Below are 26661 nucleotides of genomic sequence, written 5' to 3'. Positions count from 1 at the left end.
CTCGGGTCTTCTGAGCCAGCGCGAGGGGCATTTGCAGCGCTCCCCATGGCCACGGCGCCCCCTTCCGGCCCCAGCCCGCGTCGCTCCGCGGCCGGTCCAGTCCCGCGTGCGGCGCTGGCTGGACTGGGGCAGCGCCGAGAAGCCTACGTTGAGCTAGACGCGAGGATTTCAACCAGCGTCCTGCAGCCGGGCCTGGACTGGAGAATGGCTTATTGATGACGGTGGCTCCCTGGAAGTGGCAGGCTGAATTTATCGGGTCGGCCTCTGGTACTTTTCATTTTCAAATTTTCAATAGCTGCACTGTCAATGAGACTAGCTCCAACTGTTGAACGATAGAGCATTCACATTTGAGTTTTTTTTTTTTTTTTAATTTCCCACAATGCGCCATACTAAGTTGAGATAGAAGACCGGTTCTATACCCGGCTTGGCAAATCATCATCCGTCAGATGAAAGAGGGTAATTAAGTTATTACTTATATATCTTTTTAAATTGTGCCACAGTGGGGGCGGGGAAATGACTGGATTGCTTAAGAGCAATCAAAAAGTATCTACTTATCTGGGGAGCAAAAACAGATGTGTAAGTTCTCAGAGAACTCTAGAATGCTACAACTTTAGGGAAAGCAGTGAAAGTTGCAGTGAAATAAAGTTAACAGATTTGGACTTCCCATCTCCAAGGACTGAGATGAATGAGTTCTATGAAAAAGGTAAAAGAACACTACAAATTACGTTTAAGCTAGGGGAAAAAGGAAGCATAAAACAGTTGAATAATAAACAGTTAAAAGAAGGAAGGAAATAGTAATATTGGAAAACACCTAACAATTGCACAATTGTATCCGCACAGTTCTATCCTAAATGAAGCAAAACGACATTAGCTTTTTCTGAAGTTTTAAACAATAGAAGTAAATTTCTAGTAAGGAAACTGGAATCTATGTGACCCACATGTGCTTTTGAACTTGATAGCATTAGGAAAGTAGATATTTAGTGAATCAGTGATCATACAGAAACAAAATGTTGAAAATGGGCTGCTAATAGATATACATATATTTTTTAACATTTCCAACAATTTGTCAAACCTCCAAACTTCTGTGAGAGTAGATACTCTTGCACCCCATACTGACCCAGAACAATAAACACAGGAAAGTTATTGGTAACTTGTCTGGAAAACTAAAATGCCCTAATTCTCATATAGCATTTGACTACACAAATAAGGCTATTTTCTAAAACCCACAATTTTTCTAAATTGTTATTTTCTAAAATGTTATTTTCTAAACCCTACGGTATTTAGACCATTTCACCTTTGCTTCCCTTCCAGATCTTTTCAGAGCCATTTTTCATATACAGTTTTGTTTTACTTTGCTTGCTTTATTTTACTTTGAGTTGATTTAATAACTTTAAAGATATTACTGATTACTAGTACACAAACCCCTTACTAGTACACAAACCCCAAGACAATGCTGAAAGACTACTTCTCTTGGTCCCAAGACTCTCCCCCTTTAAATGGCATGGTTTAGCTGATTAATCTTACACAGCATGTGTATAAGATGAGCATAGGTGAAACCAAATGAAATTTCCATTTTTATAGCTGAAACGGTTGATTGTGTGTAAATTCAGATGTTTCAACCTAGAACTCAAATTTGGAACCTGTGTGTAGGCTGGGGCACCAGGCAGAGGACATGGGCGTGGTGCTGAAATTCTGCCTGCCCTCAGCTTGCCCTGCCTGCCTTAGGGTGTCTGTCAAGAGGAATGAAAGCCTTTTTCTAATTTGATCAACCAGAAGTTTTGCTTTTTGCAATTTGTCTATATAGAAGGAGCACCTTCTTCTAACCCCAAAGCACATCTAATATGGTAGTGGTGGACAGGAGAAAAACTGTTGCCTATCTTGTGCTTTCAGGTCTCTTCCTGAAGAGGCAAAATGGTGAATTTTAAACCTGAAATGGGCAGGTGTCTCCTAGCTAGCTGGCTTTTGCTTCAGTGACAAGTGTGCCTCTTCCTGTGCATCCTCAGGTAAGATAAGTGGGAATACAATATACTCTTAATTCCAAAAAGTACTTAATGCTACATACAAAACAAGGTAAATATAATTGTAAATTATTAGAAATCAATAAGGAAGCCAATAAAAGCCAATAAAAGTATCAAGCGGCTAGGATAAATTAAGAATTCAACTGATTGCTAAATTTAGGTGCCAAAATGTGTTTTGGCTGCCAAAATAAAAAGAAAACACAGAAGAGTACACATATTCATATGAAAAGTCAAGTCTTAACCTGGCACTGAATTCTATAAAGACTTTATTATGTAGAATCTGATAGAAGGGACATTGGGCAATGCAATGCAATTAAATATGTATTTATAAGAAATTGTACATGTTCTTATACATGTTCTTCAAATTTAGGCTTAAGATTTTTAAAGCCAAGAACATAATATTAAATATTAATTCAGTGAAAGTATTTCCGTGGAATCTAAAATAAGTCAGATACAATGCTTTCTGGTTATATTATCTTTATAAATGAGAGAATTGAGGAGATTATACCCAGTTGCGCATATGAGCTTACAACTAGGCATTCTGCATTGGGGAAAAAAGGAATTCAAGGAAACAGAAAAATAACATATTGATTAGATCCTTACCAGAAACAGCAGGCTTTCCTAGAAGTTTTTGGCAAAGATTAAATCACAGTCAATGAATGATAGAATTCTAATCTCATAGAGTCTGTGACATCATTACACTTTAAAAAGGCATGGCAGCATGGTCAAAATTATGTTCACTTCCACTTAGAGATGGGCCTTGGGAAGCCTTTGCAAACACCTGTAGGTAGGGCAAAGAATTTTCCTGATAAAGAGCTAGTTGAATATAAGGGAGAGATTTCTGCTTCTAATTATGACAGGTTAGGTAATACTGATCAACCCTCTCACTAAAGAAGACTAAGAATGCTGGACAAGATTTAAAATTTAAAATAAAGGCATCAAAGAACTAATGAGATAATGAGGAGCTATCTGGCCAGATTCTGGAAGGAGGAACAGGGATTTAGAGGTGTGCCTCAAGTTGGGGCTCCTTTGGGCCTGGGACTTTTTGTGGACTTGAATGAGGCAGCTGGGAGGCTGAACTGCATTCTTGACACCTGAAAGTATGAAAAAAAAAGTAAGGATGTTAGACAGTCTAGAAACAGGGGTGAACTGTATGTGAAATGACCCTTTCATAGGCAGCAACCCTTCCTCTAGACATCTGAGTGGCCCAGAAAAAAGTCTCGAACCCTGAAATCAGATTAAGGTGATTCCAGGCTTCCAGTAAACAAAATTCACTCTAGAGGAAGATAACATCCTGGACCATGAATTATTTCTACAAATATAAGATCTATAGATGTAGACAAACATTTGGATGCATGGTAGAATGGTAGAGTATGAGCAAGAATATGACTCCAATCCTGCCTTGGCCCTCTGTTCCTGAGTTCTCCCCTCCAGATCCACTCTCGGTTCATATCCCCATAGTCTCCACCCCTGGAGGCTATTCTGTATGAATTAAATCAATGGGTTTCCTTGCTTTCCGTTTACCAACTGGGTTTGGCAGTGGGACATCCAAGCAGGGGACCTGAGGAAGGACAGATATTGGGACACATCAGGCTGGCTGTGTTCCTCAATAGAACTTGTTACTCTTCTCAAGATGGCAGATCCTGTAGGACTTACAGGCTTTCCTACTTGTCCCTCACTTTGTCCTTTGGCACCTAAAAATGATACCTCTGAAGTTACTAGCTCCAAGTTCCTGCACAATCCCTTAAAGCTTTCCAAATCCCCTCCACACTTTTGCAATTAGTCCTTTTGTAAATAAACCTACCTCAAATTATCCTGTTTCCTGTTGAGACTCTAATAATTACCAATGAGCTTTTAGAAATTAGAAAACTAATTTAACCTCTTTGAGTTTATTTCTTCATCCATAAAATAAAGTGATGTATTAGATTAAAATGAAAATCCTTTAAAGCCCTAGTGTGCTGTGTTTAAATATTCTGTTGAGATACCAGTTCTTACACTGAACTGCAATGTGTAAAGAATGAAAATACTACTGGGTAAACAAAGAGTAAATGAAGGAATGTTATCTTTATGGAAATATTTCATCTAATATATATAAAGATTCTAAGATAGTTAGAATATCACCATTTGCAACTCAGTGAATTTGGATCCAGGTATGGATGATCAATATCACTAAAGATATCACCAGATATCTATCATGTGCCTCCTGATAGAAAAACAGACCACCAGTTATAAGACAGTCATACCATAGCCAGGAAGCATGAATCTCATCAAGGCCCTAGAATCTGAAGCTGAGATTCAACAACTAATTCCAGGAAATATAGAGGACCCAAAAACAGGTTAAAATACTCCTTAGGTACAATGAGTAATTCTAGACTATGGGAAGCTCTACAGGTAAATGGCTGGTTTTGTTTGGTTTTGGGTTTTTTTGCACAAATAAAGTAATACCAGTATAACTGATGCTAAGTTGATTTTCTAGTAATAGCATGGTCAAATGTATCTTAGAGCCATTTCCATTTGAAAAAATAACAAATGCCCATCACCATGGTAACTGCTTTAATATGCATATCTCACATCTCCCATCTTTATAATGAAGAAGCCAGGATCCTGGAGGAAAGAGGTTACCCAATGTCAGGCAAGGAGTTAGTAACAAGACCAGGGTTCCAATCCAGAGCTTGTGCTGCTTATTGTAATCGGAGGATAAAACAACCACATCAGAAAATATCAAACAGCCTGCTTTTTCCATTGTAGTATAAGGACATGCAACCAGTTCATTTAACAGCTGCATAAACTTTAAAAGAAGGGTAATGAGAAGTTAAGACGAAGTCTCTCTACCAAATTTGGGATTAAAATATCATGTCAAAAAACCATTCTTCCTTCTTATTCTGGAAGCTGTGTACAGTAGCTGTGTTTCTAAACTCTTCCGTCAGAAGCCAGGGAGAGCAGTCTTGGGAAATAATCTGAGGTTAAAGTAAACAAGGGTGAATATGGTTTGTGTTTGTTTGATACCTCTGTTTTGTCTTGAAGTTTGCCATTTATTTCATAATTAGTGCTAATTTGTTTTAATGCAAAATGATGTTTTGGGTTTCTCAATTCTCCAAGAAAACTCTGTTCTCCTGGAAGACGAACCCGCCTCCTTTGTATATCCAGTAGCTTCTAATTCTAATTCTCACTCTGTCAGCTTCAGCAAACTCCTGAAGCAGTTATTCTTAGCCAGGACACAGATCAGATTCACCTGAGGAATTTTACACAAGTACAGACCCTCCCTCCTCAAGCCCCAACCCCAGAGATAATGATTTAAATACATTTAAGAATAGGATGCCTTCAATGCCTATAGGATTTGATAAAGTAATTTTGTTATCTAAAGATCTTGGGATTATTTTAATCTTTAAGTGATTCAATACATGCTTAAAAATGGACAAAGTTACTGGAGTTCAGCTACAAAAGTACTAAGATCTTCAACACTTAAAGAGATTGTCATAAATTCTAAAGCTGAGTAAAATGATCCTCCACAGACAAGCATAGAAATCTGTCCTACTATTCCTCTTGCAGAAGCCATACAAGTGGATAATAACACCCCCAAACTTTTTAGTATAAAAGCTCACCTTGAAAAAAAAAAAGAAATTTAAAAAAACAAAAAAGAAAAAAAAAGCTCACCTTGAATTCTATTCTAAAACATTTAAAACAATGCGTTATTTATAAAAGACTTAAAATATCAGGAATAAGTTACTTCATTGAATAAACTATATGTTATATTGAATGACTCCTGTAAAATTTATGATGGCATCCAATCTGTTAAACTACTTAGACAAAAAATATTTTTACTTGGGTTTTTTTTTATTGCACTCACCATATACCTTCTTCTTTTGACTCATCTTAATCTAGCAAATATTTAAGCCTAAGTATAAATGACAAGGGAGTGGTTCAGGAAATGGCTGAAGTAAAAGTCACAAGTAAAAAAAAAAAAAGTAACTATTTAAATTTAGATTAATTAAAGTTAAATCAAATTAAACATTTAATTTCTCAGTCACGATAGCCACATTTGAAGTACTCAGTAGGCTGTGTGGTTAGTGGCCACTTTATTGGACAGCACAGGTGTAAAACATTTCCATCACTGCAGAAAATCTACTGGACAGGTAGACAGGTGTTTGCCATAATACCTCAAAGGATTTGTATTCATTCATTTAGCTCTATAATAAGATTTAAGTATTAAACAATAAAGTATGCTCCCAATTGACCTCACTTCTACTGGAGAGACAGGTATGTAAAGAGATTGAGCTGCAATCGAATATAGAGTGGGAGTAGGAGCTATACCAGTCCAGGTGGACCAATTCTAGGTCCATACAAAAGCTTGCAAAAATGTACAAACATGAGTGATATGTTGAATTTTAGAAAACTGCCAGCAGTTCAAGTACTAATACATGTAAACGAGCCATAGTCGTAATAGTTTCATAGTAATTATAGTCTTATAGTTGTACCACCACCACCACCACCACCACCACCAGCCCTCTATTGCTCCTCATTATGAGACAGGCTGGGACCCAGGGCCCTTTACTGCAGTGCTTGCACCTGGACAGATGTCTCCTCTCCTTGCGCAACAGAATACAAAGGGGCTATAAGGGATTATAAATAACTGCATGCATGCGCAATTGGGGCAAATTATGAACAATAAGATACAAAAAGGCCAAAACCCAACTGCCACTTCTGAGGTGCCCAGAGCAAAAGCAGGGGACTATGCATGATCCGTGCACACAGCACCACCAATGCAGTGGGCAGACCACCTCGGCCACCCCTCTGGCCCAGCCCACCGCTCCACCTCTACCCTCATCCCATTTAAGGGACCAGTTTGCCCCACCTCGGGGAGTAAGCAAGGGAACTTGTTACTTGTTTTCACTCCCTGGCGCGGCAGCACGAGTCCCAGTTGCCTGAATTCCTCTCCTGGCCTCTTATCAATTTCTATTGATTAAAGAGTCCAAGAACCCAGGTGGGTAACAATTATTTCTATGAAACTGCTTCTACTACAAGTGCTACTACTACTGTTAGCGGATGGGGGGACTCCAAATCAAAAAGCCCACCAAATGGGTGTACAAGTCTCCCCCCACACCCCCAATACGTGGATCCTTGTCCACAGACAGAAAGAATTCTCAAATGAGGCAGAGGGACAAAGTGAAAAAGAACTGCTCTTATTGTTCAGAGAGGAAAAAAAGGAAAAACAAAACATGAGTTGGGAGCCATCAGCCAGGTAGCTGGCGGAGACAGCTCCAGCTACTGGCTGGGCTGTGGGGTCTTTTATTAGAAGGCTCTGCCATCACTGTCTTCATTTTGGTGGTGTTAATTATTTTCTACTGTAGGCTTCATCCTCCCTCAGAGTTCAGCCCTGAAACAAAAGGCAATTAGCAGAAACTTTGGTGGGAACAGAGGACGAGATACTGGGGTATATCTTGGGGATCTAAGGAGCCAGTTGTGAGATAAATGTCCTGTCCTCTCATCAGCTGGGCACTTCCTGCCCCTTGTTGTTAATCAGCCAGGGTCAGTAAGCCTGCCTAACCTCCTCTCTCACTACCACAACTACCACTATTACTAGAATGCTTGCGTGGTATGCTAGTTGTTAAGAAACAAATACAGAAACTGAGGCTGAGGCGTGATTTTGAAGCATCTTCATGTAAGTTTAAGTTTAATTTCATCCTATAAGAAAAGGAGACATTCAAGGATTTTAAGCAGCAGAGTAATATGATCCCATATATATTTTAGAAAGAAAACTATGGCTTGGTATAGAAATTTATAAAGTTAAGATGCTTCTGTAACATGCCAAGCCTGGCCTTGGGAACGAGCAGTGATCTTATTGCATCTCAAGTCTCCCCAAGCTGAAATGATTTTTGATAGAATCTTTGATTTGCTTCTTTTTGAAAGTATAGTTGCCAATATTTAAATTTTTATTTCTCAGAAGTTATAGCAGTTTTAATACAAAGTTAAAGGCATCCCTTCAATTTTGATAAACAAATCATGACAATCACATATGCAGAGCCACAGTAAGAGATTTTGTGTAAGCAACGAAAACCAAGTCTCACTTCCAAAACCAAAAAAATGACCTTTTTGTGAAGACATTGGGGCTCATGCAACAATGCGAGGTTGGTGTCCAGGCTCAGAAAAGGCAGAAACCAAGAGCCCTCAAAGGCCAGGAGCTACAGCTGAGGTCACTCCACAGGAAAGTAGCTGTGACTTTGTCCTGATTAGATGTCACAGCTATTTTTTGTGACACTACAGTTGTTAAAGACATAGGCTTCTAAAATAAACAGTGCTGCTTAATGAATAAATAGATCAATGAGACAGAATAGAAAATCCAGAAATAGATCAAATTACATGGGAAAATTTAGTATAAGATAAAAACAGCCTTTTAGATTATTGGAAAAGAAGGACTTTTAAAAAGCGGTGTTGGAATAACTGCAAAGACATATGGAAAAGATAAAATTGGATTCTTTTCCCACACCACACACCAAGAAAAATTCCAGATGGATATGAGATCTAATTATAAAAAATGAAACTATGTGAGTACTCAATGAATATATGGGTTTATTCTTTTCAACTTAGGAGCAAGGAAAACTTTCAGGACTATGACTCAAAATTCAAAAACTAAAAAGGAAGAATAGCTAAACTTAATAAAATAAAAATAAAAAGCCTTTCTATGGCAAAATATATCACAAACTAGACAGACAGATAGCAAACTGGGAAAAAATATCTACAGCTGATAGCACAGCTCATAAAAACAGAGAAGAGACCAAAAATCTTACAGAAAAATGAGCTATAGAAAGCCATAGGCAATTCATAAACATGGAAATACAGGTTTCTTTTACCCTTATAAAAAGATGCTCAACCTTATTCATAATGAGGCAAATGCAAATTCAAATTTTACTAGTATTCCATTTTTCACTTACTATGTTGCCAAAAGTCCAAAACTTTGACAATACGCTCCATTGATGAGGCAATAAGAAAATGGGCACTCGTTCATTTCTGATGAAATAATAAAAAGATAAACTACCTGCAGAGGGAAATTTGACAATATCTAGCCAAACTATATACATTTACCCATGGCCTAGCAATCCTACTTCTAAAATTTTTGATAATCATAGGTTTTATTTAAAACTAGACAATATTTAAAACTGTCATTTTTTTCCCCATTATCTCTTTGAAGTTCTTTGCCTATTTCCTATCTTTGAAGTCCCTTTGAAGTTCCTATTCTTCTCTCGTGGCTTATTAATTTTTTTTAAGCTTATATCTGATTTCAGAAAAAAAATACATTATTTTTTAAAGTTTATTTTACACTACTTTTAGCTTCATACAAATACATTCACAGACCCTGCCTTCTGGATAAAACAATTTCAAGTACAGTAGTCAACCTCCAGTTCTTTATATTTCACGTACTTAACCAAAGCTTCCTGATTTCAATTGAATCATGTTTATAATACACAAGTCTCAGATAATCCTTCTTGAGCCCTGAGATCTCTGAATGCCATTTCCAGTTCAACAGACTTCTAATATGTCTGTCTGAGTCACAGCACTCCAAGCCCTTTTTGGGCAGAATAGAAACTTTTAGAAGAAAATAGAAATCTGTAGAACAGATTACCTCACACTGCAAAATAGTCTCATGTTTATAAATATTTAAAATCCATCAACAGCTCATTGCCTTCTGTTCTTCTGAGATTCTTATTTCAGACTTGGACAGTTCTTTACCCTTTGTAGTCTAGGCTTATTCTGATTTTTAATTTCTTAAGTACTAAGCTTTAGAGTATGGGGAAGTTAATTTCAGTACATCTGAGTTCTTCTGGAAGTGAAGAAGTCCATTAAGGTTGGTGGGGTGAAGTCCACTGGAGCTCAGAACTTTTATAAGGCCCATATCCTGGTAATTCTAAGTCCATTACTTCTAGGATATTCACTGGGATATTCAGGCCAGCTTCTCCTCAAAGTGCAAGGCAACTAGAAAAAAGTGCCAGGGAATAACCAGTGTGGCTAGGGTTATGGGTGGTTCTGGAATAACGCTGTATCTAGATCAGAGTGCTGCCAGAGGCTCGATCTTGGTTTTAAACCCAGGCCCATGTAGTGAGAGGTAGAGAGAACAGAAGTTTGCGGCTCCAGGAGAGGGAATGAGGGGTGTTGAACAGCCAGGATTAACAGCCATGGCAGAGTTTTTAAAGTCACTCCTTGTATGTAAACTGAAAGAAATTACCTAGTCTAACCTGCTTTTGTATGAGTTCCATAGCACGATTCCCATCAGCATTTCCTGGGACCTGAGCTTTGTAACACGAATACTTTGCTAAGTACTCAAGTGTCATAATCACACGAGGGAGACTGAGTCCCGTGACCTAGCATGAAGAGATTAGATAGAAATAGTTGCTCACAATAGTTGGAAAATGAAAGCATTCTACGTTTACTCCAAATGAGCTGAGACTTTTTTTTTAAACATTTTTTATTGAGTTATAGTCATTTCACAATTTTGTGTCAAATTCCAGTGTAGAGCACAATTTTTCAGTTATACATGAACATACATATATTCATTGTCACAATTTTTTTCACTGTGAGCTACCACTAAATCTTGTATATATTTCCCTGTGCTATATAGTATAATCTTGTTTATCTATTCTGCATATGCCTGTCAGTATCTACAAATTTTGAAATCCCAGTCTGTCCCTTCCTACCCCCTGCCCCCTTGGCAACCACAGGTTTGTATTCTATGTCTGTGAGTCTGTTTCTGTTTTGTATTTATGCTTTGTTTGTTTGTTTTTGATTTTTTTTTTTTAGATTCCACATATGAGCAATTTCATATGGTATTTTTCTTTCTCTTTCTGGCTTACTTCACTTAGAATGACATTCTCCAGGAGCATCCATGTTGCTAAAAATGGCGTTATGTTGTCAGTTTTTATGGTTGAGTAGTATTCCATTGTATAAATATACCACTTCTTTATCCAGTCATCCGTTGATGGACATTTAGGCTGTCTCCATATCTTGGCTATTGTAAATAGTGCTGCTATGAACATTGGGGTGCAGGTGTCATCCTGAAGTAGGGTTCCTTCTGGATATATGCCCAGGAGCGGGATGACTGGATCACATGGTAAGTCTATTCCTAGTCTTTTGAGGCACCTCCATACTGTTTTCCACAGTGGCTGCACCAAACTGCATTCCCACCAGCAGTGTAGGAGGGTTCCCTTTTCTCCACAGCCTCTCCAGCATTTGTCATTTGTGGACTTTGGAATGATGGCCATTCTGACTGGTGTGAGGTGATACCTCATTGTAGTTGTGATTTTCATTTCTCTGATAATTAGTGATACTGAGCATTTTTTCATGTGCCTATTGATCATTTGTATTTCTTCCTTGGAGAATTGCTTGTTTAGGTCTTTTGCCCATTTTTGGATTGGGTTGTTTGTTTCTTTCTTGTTAAGTCGTATGAGTTGCTTATATATTCTGGAGATCAAGCCTTTGTTGGTTTCATTTGCAAAAATTTTCTCCCATTCTGTAGGTTGTCTTTTTGTTTTACTTATGGTTTCCTTTGCTGTGCAGAAGCTTGTAAGTTTCATTAGGTCCCATTTGTTTATTCTTGCTTTTATTTCTATTGCTTGGGTAGACTGCCTAGAAGAACATTTTTGAGATGTATGTTAGATAATGTTATGTCTATGTTTTCTTCTAGGAGGTTTATTGTATCTTGTCTTATGTTTAAGTCTTTGATCCATTTTGAGTTTATTTTTGTGTATGGTGTAAGGGAGTGTTCTAGCTTCATTGCTTTACATGCTGCTGTCCAGTTTTCCCAACACCATGTGCTGAAGAGGCTGTAAAAGTGTCACTATATGCCAATGACATGATACTATATATAGAAAACCCTAAAAGGTCCACACAAAAACTACTAGAAATAATCGAAGAATTCAGCAAGGTAGCAGGTTACAAGATTAATGTTCAAAAATCAGTTGCATTTCTTTACACTAATGATGAATTAACAGAAAAAGAAAGTAAAGAAACAATCCACTTTAAAAGAGCACCCAAAGTAATAAAATACCTAGGAATAAATCTAACCAAATTGGCGAAAGACTTATACATGGAAAACTGTAAACCATTGATGAATGAAATTAAGAAAGACTTTAAAAAATGGAAAGACATCCCATGCTCCTGGACTGGAAGAATCAATATTGTTAAAATGACAAGGCGTTCTGCCCAAGGCAATCTACAGATTTAATGCAATCCCTATCAAATTACTCAGGACATATTTCACAGAACTAGAACAAATCATAATAAAATTTATGTGGAACCACAAAAGACCTAGAATTGCCAAAGCATTACTGAAGAAAAAGAAAGAGGCTGGAGGAATAACTCTCCCAGACTTCAGACAATACTATAGAGCTACAGTTATCAAGACAGCATGGTTTTGGTACAAAAACAGACATATAGACCAATGGAACAGAATAGAGAGCCCAGAAATGAACCCACAAAATTTTGGTCAACTAATCTTTGATAAAGGAGGCAAGAATACACAATGGAATAAAGCTGAGACATCTTTATCATGTCAATTGTGGTTCTTTATAACCAAATGCAGGAATGAGAGTTTCGTCACACCCATGTGAACTTGATGCTGACTGCCTCACTTCCAAGTATACGTGTCACTGTGATGAATGGAGTTCATATTAAGCCAAGGTTTGCAGTTTCAGTAGAGAAGAACCCTGAAAGTAATGTATTTTCTATTGTTTTGGTCATTTCAACTCCTTCTGTTTATTACCAGTTTGTGGGGGCAAAAAAAGAAACTGAGATGTGGTTTTCATATTACAAATTTTCTCTCCTGTGCCCTTTACACATGCATCTTTGCTGTGCTGCTGGTGTGGAGGGAAAGGGTTCAGATTTTTTTTTTTTTTGGCCTTTTTAGGAAGAAGCTGGTGTTTTCTATTTACATGAACATTTAGTCAGACTTGCAGAGGAAACATTTTTATTAACTTTCCCCAAAGTTTGTTAGAGAATCTAAATCTATATTAATTTTTACTTGGACTCTATCATTCATCAACCATTTCTCTGCTCACTTCTTATTCTTACTATGTACCTATTAAGCTTAGATTGTTTTAATGGGAATATGATACAGATTCACCTAAAAATAAGGCACTTCTTATCATCAGTGAACATCACTAGCCCCTCATTAACTAGTGGCCCTGACTCGTTCTAAGAATAAGTCATACCCAAGAAAGGGGAAATTAACTAAAAATTTTTTTAAATAATTTCCAATGGCATTTTACTTTTTGTATTTAATAATTATTTGTCAAATTTTATTACTTATTCATATCATTTTGATCAATAATACTAGTCATAATACTAGTATTAACAATAAATGAATGACAGCTAGTCCTAGAAAAAGATAATCCCCCAAACCATATGGTTATAGGGAACTTTTTTAAATTAAAGTTTTAGTTTAAATGTGTATTTTTCTTATAATGACATGTGATAAGGAAATCAGTAAAATAATTCTAAGGGTAAATATAGATATTACACTAGAGCAAGATTCAGAAAGGAATAATAGAATGAAATTGTGATTTCAAAGAGAAAAAGAAATAAAATTTTCTAACAGTTAAAGATGACCTTCAAGCATTTAAAAACATTGCTAATAGTCATAGGCAGCTTCTATAAAATGGCCCCCAGTGATCCCGCCTGCTGGTATTTATGCTCTTGTGTAATCCCATCCCTTTGAGACTGGGCTTGACCAAATGACTTACTTCTAACAAAGAGAATACAGCAAAAAGGATGCAGCTTCCAACATTAGAAAAAGACTGTGGTAACCAAAAGACTGTGATTTCCATCTTCTTCATCCTCTTTTGTTCTCTCTCTTTCTCTCTCACTTGTTCTGAGGGAAGCCAGTTGTCATATTGGGAACTGCTTTATGGAGAGCCCCATGTGGCAAGGAACTGAGGGAGGATTCCAGCCATTGGCCAACAAGGAACCAAGCCCTTAGCCCAATAGTGCACAAGGAGCTGAATCCTGCTGACAAGTATGTGAGTAAACGTGGAAGCAGATCCTCCTTAGTCAAGTCTTTAGGTGAGACTGAAACCCTGGCTGATCCCTTGAATGCAGTCCTGTGAGACGGCTTGAGTGATCTGACCCAGAGAATCTGTGAGAAAATTAATGGTTGTTTTCAACTGCTTAGTTTAGGGACAGTTTGTTACACAGCACTTGATAACTAATACAATAATGGTGAATCAAATGGCTGTTGTTTTCAGAGTCCATTGGTCACGTTTAGGAATAATAAAATATTTTGAATTTTATTTTAAAAGTATTTTTTATTTTTTATTTTATTTATTTTTTATTTTATTTATTTTTTAATGGAGGTGGTGGGGATTGAACCCAGGACCTTGTGTGTGCTCTATCACTGAGCTATTACCCTCCCCACTTTGAATTTTAAAATGACATTGTTTTTCAATAAGCTTGAAATTACATCATTTACAGCTATTTAAACTTACGAGAAAACATTTTAGAAGGCAACTTAAAACCTGTGTAGGGTTCATAATTTTTCTAAATTCTTTTAAGGAGTACATGAGTGAAAAATTAGCCGAGTCCTAACAGCATCGGGAAACCCCATTCCTTGGTGATAGTGATAAAGGTTAAGGGAGAGAATTAAGGCAAGTGGGAACTAAAGAGTTAAATTATCTGCCTTGGGAAAGTAAGGTTAGAACTTGAGCCAAGCTAGAAAGTACAGAAGGAAAATAATAGCCTCTACCAAATGAGAGTTTACAGTTAAAGTTACCTCATTTAATCACCATTAACAACACTTTGAGGGAGATCTTATCACTATGGAGATTTAAGGAGGACATTCTATTATACCTATTATACCCCATGTTGCTCTGTTGAGTTGAGCCTACAGAAGAGGCACTCGTTTACCCAGCCGTTTATCCATTTGGGCCAATATCCATTTATGGGATATGTCTACCCATTTAACCCATTTATCCAATGGATAATCTAGGGAATGTCCGTACATGTGCAGCTCACCTACAGTATTAATCCTGCCCCAGACTGAAAGTGGACAATTGGATGTCAGACTCTCCTCATCATACAAGTAAAACGCGCAAAGCCTGGGTTCAATCCCAAGTCCCTGATTCTGAAGGCCTGTGCTCTTAACAGCGCTGTCTTTCCAGAACACAGGAAAAATGATGAAGAGCATTTTCTACTATGTTCAGATTACATCAATCACTCAGATTCTTGCCACTCATTCTACATAAAAGCTTAGTAAATATATGTCTAGAACTAATACTCTTGCTAAGATCTAAAACTTTTTTTATTGTAGTAAATTTATACATACTGTAAAACTTACCATTCTAACCAATGTTTAATATATATTTTTATTAAAGTATAGTCAGTTTACAATGTTGTGTCAATTTCTGGCGTACAGCACAATGCTTCAGCCATACGTGTACGTACATATATTTGTTTTCATATTCTTTTTTGCCATAAGTTACTACAAGATATTGAATATAGTTCCTTGTTTTTTATCTATTTTATATATAGTAGTTAGTATGTGTAAATCTTGAACTCCCAATTTATCCCTTCCCACCCGCTTCTCCCCAGGTAACCGTAAGTTTATTTTCTATGTCTGTGAGTTTGTTTCTGTTTTGTAAGTAAGTTTGTTTGTCTTTTTTTTTTTAAAGACTCCACATATGAATGATATATGGTATTTTTCTTTCTCTTTCTAGCTTACTTAAGTGTACAGTTCAATGACTTTGCATTCACATTGTACATTTACATTGTTTTGCAACTATCACTGCCACCCATAGCCCAAACTTTTTCATCTTCCCAAGCTGAAACTCCACAACCATTAAATAATTCCCTATTGCCCCCTCCTTTCACCCCAGCAACCACCATTCTACTTTCTGTCCCTATGAATTTGACTATTCTAGGTACCTCATATAAATGAAATCATACAATTTTGCCCTTTTGTGGATGGCTTATTTCACTTAGCATACAGTGTTCTCAAGGTTCATGCATGTTGAAACCTGTGTCAGAATTCTTTTCCTTTTTGAAACAGAATAGTATTCCATTGTACACGTATACTACTTTTTGTTTATTCATCAGTCTATCAACGCTTGAGTTGCTTCCACTTTTTTGCTATTATGAAAATGCTGCTATGAACATGGGTGTATGAATACCTGTTTGCATTCCTGCTTTCAATTCTTTTGGGTATATACCAGGATTGGAATTGCTGGATCATGTGGTAATTCTATGTTTAATTTTTTGAGGAATAGCTTGACTATTTTGCATGTTCACTGCATCGTTTTACATTCCCAGAAGATTTAAAAACTTTTAACAGGAAAGTATAACTAAAATAATAAGTGATAAGTGATATACAATGAGTAATATAGACAATTACCCCACAATTATGGACTCTCAGAGCTTGAAGGGCCTTTAAAGTTCATTAGTCCAAATATCCATCATATTTGAAGATAATGCTTAAAATATTTGGATGAAGATTATGTTACCATCAAGCAAACACTGATTAAAGGCTTGCTATGTGCCCACCACAATGCTGCACAGAACTAAAAGGAAAAAAGAAATTACCTTTCCTTTTCTGGAATTCTTTCCACTAACTAGCATATGCAGCCTCAAACATAGCAACCTGTTCATTTACCTAGGATAATAATTCACCTGGGTGGAAAGACCATGTATTTCAATTATTTTACTTCCTGTCTATCTCCATGGGAGAGAGAAACTAGTTTCAAAAAAAGATATGGGTTGGTAAATATTTGCAGTTAGTGTCTTTATGAGGTCACCATAGCAGTTATAAAAGCAAAGCAATTTAAATATTGTAGATCCTTACAGAAACCTTACATCTAGCCATGCCCACCTACATAATTTTTGTTACTCTTCCACAGCATTGGCCAGGTTTAGAAGTTATACAACTCTGAGGCTTAATGAGTGTTTTGATGAAAACATTTCCTGTCTTAGTTGTGAAAAGCCAAGCACCCGGAAATGATGATAAGGACAGGTGGTAGACAAGCATATTGTGAGAATAAAGGGAGCTCTTTCTAAGTGCTGCTAATGCTCTGTTCTAAGTACTGGAAGTGGTCTCTCTGCTGGGCCTTGAATGGCCTGGTATCCTCTGTCCTTTCTGTTAAAAGTCACAATAAGGGAATATTATTCAGCCGTTAAGAGGAAAGAAAGCCTGTGATTTGTGACACTCTGATAAGTGAAATAAACCAGACACAGAAAGACAAAAATACTGCATGATCTTGCTTACATGTGGAATCTATAATAGTTGAACTCATAGAAGCACAGAGTAGAATGATGGTTTCCAGGGGTTGGCAGTGGGGGAAGTGGGGAAATGTTGGTTAAAGGATAACAAAGTTCCAGTTATGCAAGATGAATAGTTCTGGAGATCTAATGTACAGCATAATGACTATAGTTAACAATAATGTATTGTATACCCAAAATTTGCCAAGAGGGTAGATCTTAAGTGTTCTCACCACACACATACATGCATGTAACTATGTGAGGTGATAGATATTTTAACTAGTTTGATTGTAGAGATCATTTCACAATGTGCATATATATATAGCAAAATATGTATAAATATATACAGTTACTATATATCAATTATACCCCAGTAAAGCAGAAAGAAGAGTCACAATAAGGTGTGCATGACAGAGAGAACCGTAAGCCTTAGTCTTCTTGGTCGTGCAGAATCTTAGAGATCAACCTCTTTAATACCTATAAACCTTTAATTTTTTTCCTCCATGAGCCCCAGAAATGTCAGATTTCATAAGCAGTTAATCAGAAGTTAATATCAATGTCAGGGAATAAGTGTAACTGCACTGCATTCATATAATTTCAGCCTAAAAACAAAGAAAATTCAAACTTTAGGCTGGCCTTTGCTGTAGAATTATAAATGTGCAATTCCTGTTTGGCTCTTGAAATATTTAGATTAGTTTATCTAACCTTGTTATAGGTGTCAAGACCTCCTAGCTATAAATGACTGATCCAGTTGAAACTTTTCCATTTTATACAGGAAGAAATAAAAATCTCAGGAAAATACGGAATTGAGAATTAAAGGGCAAATTGAGATGAACACTCAGGATTCTCTGTCCCAATGCTTACTTGCATTTTAAAGAGGAATCGTCAAGTAATTAATTAAAAAAGTCACAGGGAATAAATTTCTAGTACTGGAATTTCAGGCAATTCTTAAGTCTAATTCCACCTACAGCCCAGCAAAGTCCAGACTCCACGTGGAGAGTACAGGTGTGGGTGCGAAGAGAGGGAAGGGGAGAGACAGGAGAAGATAAGAAATATTTCATGTCTCCAATCCCTCAATTGTCCAATTGAATTCAATTTGTCAAACATTTATGGAAGGCTCACTGTACACTAAGCATTCTTTAAGTTCTGGAGATACAAAACAAATTAGACCTAGACTTAACTTCAGGGTGCCTAAAATCCAGTATAGGAGTGTGTTTTATTTGTTTATATGTTTAATTGTTTTTATTCTAGAAAACCTAGCCTGTGGGATGAAATATTTTACAACGCTATGGTCACGTATTGCTAGGGAAGGAGTGGCTAATATCTCAGAGCCCTTCAGAATTTTTTCCACGGTCAGGATCACCATAAACAGTTTACTCTAGCTGGAACTAGTCTCTGTCCTTCCCAGAGAGACCACACTATTTTTAGCTTGGACTGGATAAATCTTTCTGCACCACTCTTGGCCAAGGTTCCAGCTGCTTTGGGTTTGCTCACTTCAACATTTTATTAACTTCTTTTTAGCACTGCAAAAAACTCCAGAATTTTCCAAGTTTACTCTTTGCGCTATTTCTAAAACTACAGTGAGAGTTTAGACTTGTATTATGCTGCAGTCACTCAGCAACAATGTTTCCTGAATGTCTATTTTGAGTCCCTGGGATATACCACTGAACATAGCAGGCAGATTCCTGCCCTCATGGAATATGTACTCCAGTTATTACATATAATAAAAATCCAAAATAACTGAACTCAAAATACATATACATTTTTCTCTCATGTAAAAAGTTCACATTTAGTCAGTCCAAAGTTTCTTTGATGGCTCCATTGTCGCTAAGGATCCTGACTCCTTCACCTTTTGTTCTTTCTCAGCCCTATCTCATAGCTTCCGTCCTCAGCATCACCTCATAATCAGAAAATGACTGATTTAGTCCAGCCATCATGTCCATGTTCCAGGCAGCAGAAAGTAGGGTAATGAAGGCAAAAGAGTGTGACTTCATGCTAATCAGCTCTTTTAAAATAGTTTTCCTAGAAGCCTCACCCAACTATGTTCACTTAGATGAAGGATATCTGCCAGGGAGGCTGGAAACTGTAGCTTTAAACCTGGGCATGTATATGCAACCAATAATTTAGGGATTTTATTAGCAGGGAAGGAGAGCATGGATATTGGATAAGCAAATGTCTTTGTCACATATATCTTAATCTTCAATATGATGTGTGTGGATGTGTATATATCTATATAAATAGATGATAGGTGGGTAGGTAGATAGATGGATAGACAGGTGTACAAGGAGAAACTTTAGAGCATCATAAGACAGCAGCATAATATATATACAGTACTTTTGGGGTTGTTGTAAGTGCTTTTGTAAAAAATCATATCTATAAACCCCAACTTTAAATATTAGACTTCTACCCATCTTTAAATTTTTAGAGTGCTGATCCTATCTAGACAATTATTTAAGGAGTGTGGGTTATGGGCTGTCACTCATTTCACTGAGTGAAATCCACTATTCTTGGTTCTCAAAATAATCTGCAAATTCCTGAATGTGTTTATAATCTGAATCAAAAAGATCTCCACTGATTTCCTAAATAAGAGAGAAAAAGGACTTCTCTGACAGGTCCTGTATTTGGTTCAGATAAGATAGTGTGTCCCCTGAAATCTTTGGTCTCTTAATGATATTGCAGGGAGGTGAGAGAACAGTCAGCTTCTCCCCCCTCTCCTCTTTACCACACCCTGTAGCCCCAGGAATGGGAAAGACCCATGGCTCTAAAGCAGTGGGTGTGATGGTAAGAGCTCTGGGCACCTGGATTATGCTTAGTTCTGGCTCAGTCGTGAAAGAGCCTTCTTTTCTTCTGGCCTGAGTTTCCTAATTTGTAAGCTGAAGGTGATTAATTTCAATTACTGTCACAGCATTTTCTTTAACTGCTAGAGTAATCACTACATAACTTCTTGAAAGGATTCTGAATTTGTACTTTTTTTTTTGTCTTAGATACACGTTTGATAGAAGATAGGCATATATACACACAAAAGCAACAGCATATTTTCCAGACGTCCTGACAGAGGGGAATTCCTTCAGTACTCTATCAGTCTACTCAGGCTGCCGTAACAAAATACCACACACTAGGTGGTTTAAACAACGGCCGTTTGTTTTCTCACAGTTCTGGAGGCTAGAAGTCCACGATCAAGGTTCTGGCAAATGCAGAGAGGTCTCTTTCTGGCTCATCAGTGGCCACCCTCTCGCTATGTCCTCCCATGGCAGTTCCCCTGTGTATGGACAGAGAGAAAGAGCTCTGGTGTCTCTTCCTCTTCTTATAACGACTCCCATCTTTTTGGCTGAGGGCCTCATTCTTAGGACTTCATTTAACCTTAATCACCTCCATAAAGGCTCTATCTCCAAACATAGTCTCATTGGCAAATGGGGCATCAACATATAAATTGGGGGAGGTGGACACACAACTCAGACCACCACAGATAGTAACACAGAGAGCAGTGTTCTGCAGTCAGTACTGGACAACTGTGGCAACACAGCAGGTAAACTACATATGCTATGTGTTAGTTTAATGTGTCAAATAGCTTCCTCATTTGGGGCCAAAATTATTCAAATTGGATCACTTAGCAGACAATAAGACTGGATAATTGAGTCACGCTCTCTCACTTCCCTCATTTAACTACCTGAAAAAAAAAAAGGCAAGTTTCCTTTCAAAGTGTATGTGATCTTGGATCCCATTTAATTTAATACTTACTTTTCAGTATTTATTTCTTCAGAATGCTACTACAAACATTAAGACAGTAATAATAACAAGAATAAAAACATACCTTTGTCTTTCTATTTTAAGCATTTAATCAACTTTTTCAAATAACTAAAAAGCCAATGGAGAAAGAAATATAAACTTCACCAAGCGCTATGTGCCTGGCCTGCTACTAGGCCCTTTGCATAATTTGCTCATTCAATCCTTATTAACAGCCCTAAAGGCTATTACTGTATGCATTCACAGAGAAGGAAATTGAAGTGAAGTGGCTCGCCCACAGTTGAAGTTACAAAGGTGGAGCCTAGATTTCAACCCTGATTTGCTTAATTCCAAAGCTTGATCTCAGCAGCATTATTTTGGGTAAAACTGAATATATGTAATTTGGACTAAATTAAGACATTTCTGTATTGTTAAAAAACTATGGGATAAAACTGTGTGTGGATATGGAATGGTCTCCCAGATACATTGTGGGAATTTTTTTAGCTGATAGGCGCATATGGTATAAAATTAAAAGACAAAAAAGTATACACTGACTAGTAAGTCTTGATTCCATCTTGTCTCCTAGTGGCTTCATTTTTCTTCCCTGTGGCAACCACTATTACCAGCTTCCTTGTGTTTCTTTTCAGAGAATAGTCTATGAATGTAAGAGCAGGACATCTACACACAGACACACATTTTGAAAACACAAATGGAGGCATATTAAAGCACTGTTCTACACTTTGCCTTTTTTAGTAAACAATATATTTCTCTGAGGGAGGGCACTGAAAAGTTACAGTAAGAGGGAGACTGCTTCTCAGTGTACACCCTGAATAATTTTTTAACCACATGCATGTATTTTTTTTTAAATTGTAAAACACACAAGAAAATGCCTACATATTCTTAATACTTGGGTGAGTCTTAAGAATAACTAGTACGATTTTAAAGAAAATCAAATCAAGGCCGTTTCATGTCTCTTTTAATTTTGTGGCACCATTTTTGCTTCCTGAGGAGCAAGATTTTCAGTGACATTTACTCTCTGAATTAAGCTTTGGATTACGATGCTACCTAAAATTAACTCACCTTTAACAGGAAATGTTATTCTGTTGTCTATGAGATACAGAATCCAAGTTTTGGGATAAAGTGTGGCTACAGTCTGGTGGTTTTGCTTTGAATAAAAATAACCTTCAACTGCAATAACTTTTATTTATGACAAGTCTTGGAGTCATGACATTAAGAGATAAAAAGAGTCAGAATCTATCACACTTCTTTTATACATGAGAGAGTACCAAAATGTAAAGCAATGTGTCCCAAAACACAAATCGGAGACTCCTGTTTTGACATTCAGTCCACTTCTGTCTCCATTAAAAATCCTTTAATAATTGTTATCCCGATAAATATTTTATGCATTAAATTTGTCACAAAAAGGATATGACCTCTACAACCCACCCCCGCAAAAGGAGAAAATAAGAAAAGCAATTACAATTCTTACAAACTATATTAGATGCATGTTCTTTTCAAATGTGGACATTGTTTTAGAGATGAGTTAGAATTTCTGGAAGTAGTCAACCTTGAGGGAGGATTTGAAAGAGGACAGAGATTTAGCTTGATGGATAAGAAAGCAAAGACTTTTCCTGCGTAGGGGGCAGCATTAAAGAACACCCAGGAAAGTTAGTGGGTGTAGGGAACAAAAGAATCTTTCAGAAGAAAAATGTAGGCAATCCGTGTTAGTGAGATGGGAGAGAGGCATCTTATTTTCCTTTTTAGCTTTTTGAAAGTTTTTCTCTCTGAAGGGTAGTGGAGAATAAAATTAAGTTCTAAAGCTTTTCAATTTACTTAAGAACATTAATTGCCATTAAAATTTATTTTCAATGCACTAGACTTTTTAAAAAATTCAGACTATTTTTTGAAGCAGTTTTAGGTTCACAGCAAAATTGAGAGGAAGGTACAGAGATTTCCTGCCCCTGCACATGCCATTGTCTCCCCTACTGTAAACATCTCCCACCAAAGGGGTACATTTGTTACAAGTGATGAACCTGCATTGACACATCATAATCACCCAAGGTCTACAGTTTACACACGGTTCAATCTTGGTGTTTTGCATATTCTGTGCATTTGGACAAATGTATAATGACACGCATCCATCATTACGGTATCACACAGAATATTTTCAGGGCCCTAAAAATTCTCTATGCTCTGCCTGTTCATCCCTCCCAACTCCCACCCCCTGGCATTCACTGATCTTTTTTCTGTCTCCATAATTTTGCTTTTTCCAGAATGCTATAGTTGGAATCATAAAGTATGTAGCCTTTTCAGAATGGACTTTTTTCACATAGTAACATGTACATATAGTCCTTCCATGTCTCTTCATGACTTGATAGCTCATTTATTTTTAGTGCTGAACAATATTTCATTATCTGGATGTACCACAGTTTATTTATTGAAAGACATCTTGGTTGCTTCCAAGTTTGGCAGTTATGAATAAAGCTGCTATAAATATCCACATGCAGGTTATTGTGTGGACATGTTTTCAGCTTCTGTTCTGTGGGTAAATACCAAGGAGCATAATTGTTGGATTGTATAGTAAGAGTGTGTTTAGTTTTGTAAGAAACTGTCAAACTGTCTTCCAGTGTCTGTACCATTTTGCATTCCATGGGCAATTGATGAGAGTTCCTGCTGCTCCACATCCTCACCAACACTTGGTGTTGTCAATGTTCCAGATTTTGGTCATTCTTATAGGTGTGTAGTGGTATCCCAGTTCTTTTAACAATTCTCTGTCATATGGTTTCTAGAACTCTCACTGTTCTGCTTACCTCTCTCAAGAAGCTCTATTTTATGAAGAAACTAATGCTCAAAGAGAGGAATTATTTGCTCAAAATCATACAGTCAACAATATCTGAGGGGGGAGGGTATAGCTCAAGTGGTAGAACACAAGCTTAGCATACAAAAGGTACTGGGTTCAGTCCCCAGTACCTCCTCTAAAAATAAATAAGTAAATCTAACTACCTCTCCCACCAATAAAAATAAATAAATAATAAAATATCTGAGCTAAAATTTGTATTCATCATTATTTGCAATGAATTGACTTAGAATGTAGTGATTTTTTTTTATTTTACTGTGAATAAGGCTGTTTTATACAACATCAGGGAGCCCAGAGGCTAGGAGAGGAATACCAGGCAACTTCTAAGATTTCTCTACCTTTCACATGAAAGCATGCCTCCCTTTTTGAACAGGTTTGAAGGAAATCAGTGCTGTTTCTACTTCTTAGTTAGTGAAAATGATAGCTTTTGAAGAATATGCTATTTTCCAGAGCTAAGGAATCCAAGGCAGGTAATGAACATACCAGATTTTTAATGTCTGATACTCACATTTAAGATGATCATATACATTCCCTTTGTATTTGGTAAGTTGTTTTCTACCTGATCTTATCTTTCTTAGGAATATATGAATACACACACAGTCCTGAGAAATAGCTTGGTACTGTACTGCATATTTATCTGAGAAAATGAAATGTATGTAGTGACCTAGGTTTGCATTCATTGCAAGGTAAGATTTAGAAATTACTGAGTCAGCCTTACAAAGAATCCTAGAAATGAGCGATTCTGATCTGACTGTGATTCCTCCTTGAGGTCAGCTCTAGGTCACCGTATTGAGTCTCTGTGACACTTAGTCATCATGGCAATTATAGTTGACCTCGATTTCCTCATTGACATTTCCAGCTCTGAAATACAAAGTGTATGAGTTCCGTTTTATTCTAGACTTAAGTAGTAGGAAACTTGTGCTTTTCTTCTCAAACTTAAGCTCTCAAATTTATAGAAGTCAGAAGTCCCAGCAGAACCCCACCATAGACATTTCTGGTATGTGATTCACCCACAGGGACCATGTGAGCATCAGTATAAGAATTTTTCACAGGCTTCCCAGGGTACTGCTTAACAAATTAGAGCCATTTCTTTCTAATTCAAACTAATTTGACAAAGTCTGAATTAACAAAATATTTAATCATATACTTAAGAAAACCTTTTCGTTGTAGAAATTTCAAACTTACAGAAAAATTATAAGAATAATACATAAAATACCCATATATCTTTTATCCAGATTATCACATTTTTAACATTTTAAACCACATTTGTTTTATCATTCCCTCTATTGTGCATGTCTATATTCTTTATTTTTTTCTGCACCATGTGAAGAGTTATTCTTTTATACTTCCCGTTACCTCTTCTTCTTAAGCATTTCCTAAGAATAAGGGCATTCTCTTAGTAATCACTGCACAGTCACCAAACTTGGGACACAAATTGATGCAAAAGGTATTTTTAGTGGAAGTATAGCAATAGCTTTAATCTAACCACCATTCACATTTTTTCAACTATCCCAGTAAGGTGTGCATGACAGGCAGCAACTCTATTCTTTAAACCTCTTGGCTGCACAGAAACTTAGAGATCAACCTGTTTATCACCTATAAATCTTTTCAATTTTTTTTCCTCCATGAGCCCCAGAAATGTCATGATTTCATAAGCAATCAATCGGAAGATAATATAAACATCAGAGAATGAGTATACACACTGCATTCATATAATTTCAGCCTAAAAACAAAGGAAATTAGAATTTTAGGCTGGCCTTGGCTGCAGAATTATAAGTGTACAATTCCTGTTTGGCTCTTGAAATATTTAGATTAGTTTATCTAACCCTTTTGTAGTCTTTAAGATCTCCCAGCTAGAAGTGGAACTTTCCCATTCAGTTGAAACTTTTCCATTTTACATAGGAAGAAACAAGAACCTAGGGAAAGTATAGGACTGAGAAATAAAGGGCAAATTGATATTAAAACTCAATATTCTTTGTCTTATAGCCTACTTGCATTTAAAAGAAGAATCTTCAAGTAATCAATTTAAAAACTCACAGGCAATAAATTTCTGTATTGAAATTTCAGGCAGTTCTAAACAGGAAAAATCAGGTCAATGGTTGATCGGGGGTGGGGTGGGGTGGGGTGGGGGGGCTGGGGGTGGGGGTTTGACTGAAAAGGGGCACAAGGGAATTTTCAGCTTAGTTAGGTTCAGTAATACCCTAGGTTAGGCTCTGGTTAACTAGTTTTCCCTGAGGGTAGGCCTTGTTAAGAACAGAATGCTCTGGTGTATTTCAAAATGATTCTTTTTCTCCTTCCTTTTAGGAAGCACAAGGTGATTTTTCTCTGAAATTTACTGTGATAACCTGGTTGACCTCCTAGAGATAAATCTCACAATACTATGGAGTTTGATTTTTTTCACTCCCATTACCATAATCTTTGTTTAAATTCTTATTATCTTTTGCTTGAACTCTTGCTAAAGTCTTTTAACTGGCCTCCCTATCTCCAATCTCTGTCTTCCAGTTTTGTGTTGCCACAAGAGCTTTTAAAATGAAAACTTAGTCATTTAATTTCTCACATTAGAAAACTTCGATGGTTCCCCCATTGTTTAAATTACAGTTGAAATCGAATTCCCTTGGTATGGCACTCTTCATGACCCAGTACAACATTCTAGTCTCTTCAGCATACCCCTTGCATCTGGACAGGCTGATTGCCAGCAGCTAGTCTATGGATCACACTGTTTGAGGTCTCCTGTTATTCCTGCTCTTATAATGACCTCCATCTCCTTGTCTACCTCATCATTATTTACACAAACATTATTTCTGAAGTTTTTCCTCCCATAGCCCCCATCCT

General features: G+C 37.0%; 1 protein-coding gene and 1 long non-coding RNA gene across 4 annotated transcripts in view; one reads left to right on the top strand and one right to left on the bottom strand.

Moving 5' to 3' along the window:
* The window catches only part of MAP3K5 (mitogen-activated protein kinase kinase kinase 5), a 202206-nt gene that overhangs the window by 174708 nt on the left and 837 nt on the right, over positions 1-26661 (bottom strand). The gene's annotated exons all lie outside the window — the stretch shown is intronic.
* On the top strand, positions 81-12867 carry LOC141578343 (uncharacterized). 2 transcript variants are annotated; one of them, XR_012508576.1, is made up of 4 exons: positions 81-267; positions 395-456; positions 1891-2003; positions 12589-12867. It is a non-coding gene; the product is annotated as an uncharacterized LOC141578343 (long non-coding RNA). The 2 variants fall into 2 exon arrangements; XR_012508575.1 differs by lacking the exon at positions 395-456.

The sequence above is a fragment of the Camelus bactrianus genome, chromosome 8, assembly GCF_048773025.1.
Source record: "Camelus bactrianus isolate YW-2024 breed Bactrian camel chromosome 8, ASM4877302v1, whole genome shotgun sequence".
NCBI lineage: Eukaryota > Metazoa > Chordata > Mammalia > Artiodactyla > Camelidae > Camelus > Camelus bactrianus.
This window is presented reverse-complemented; position numbering and strand designations above follow the sequence as displayed.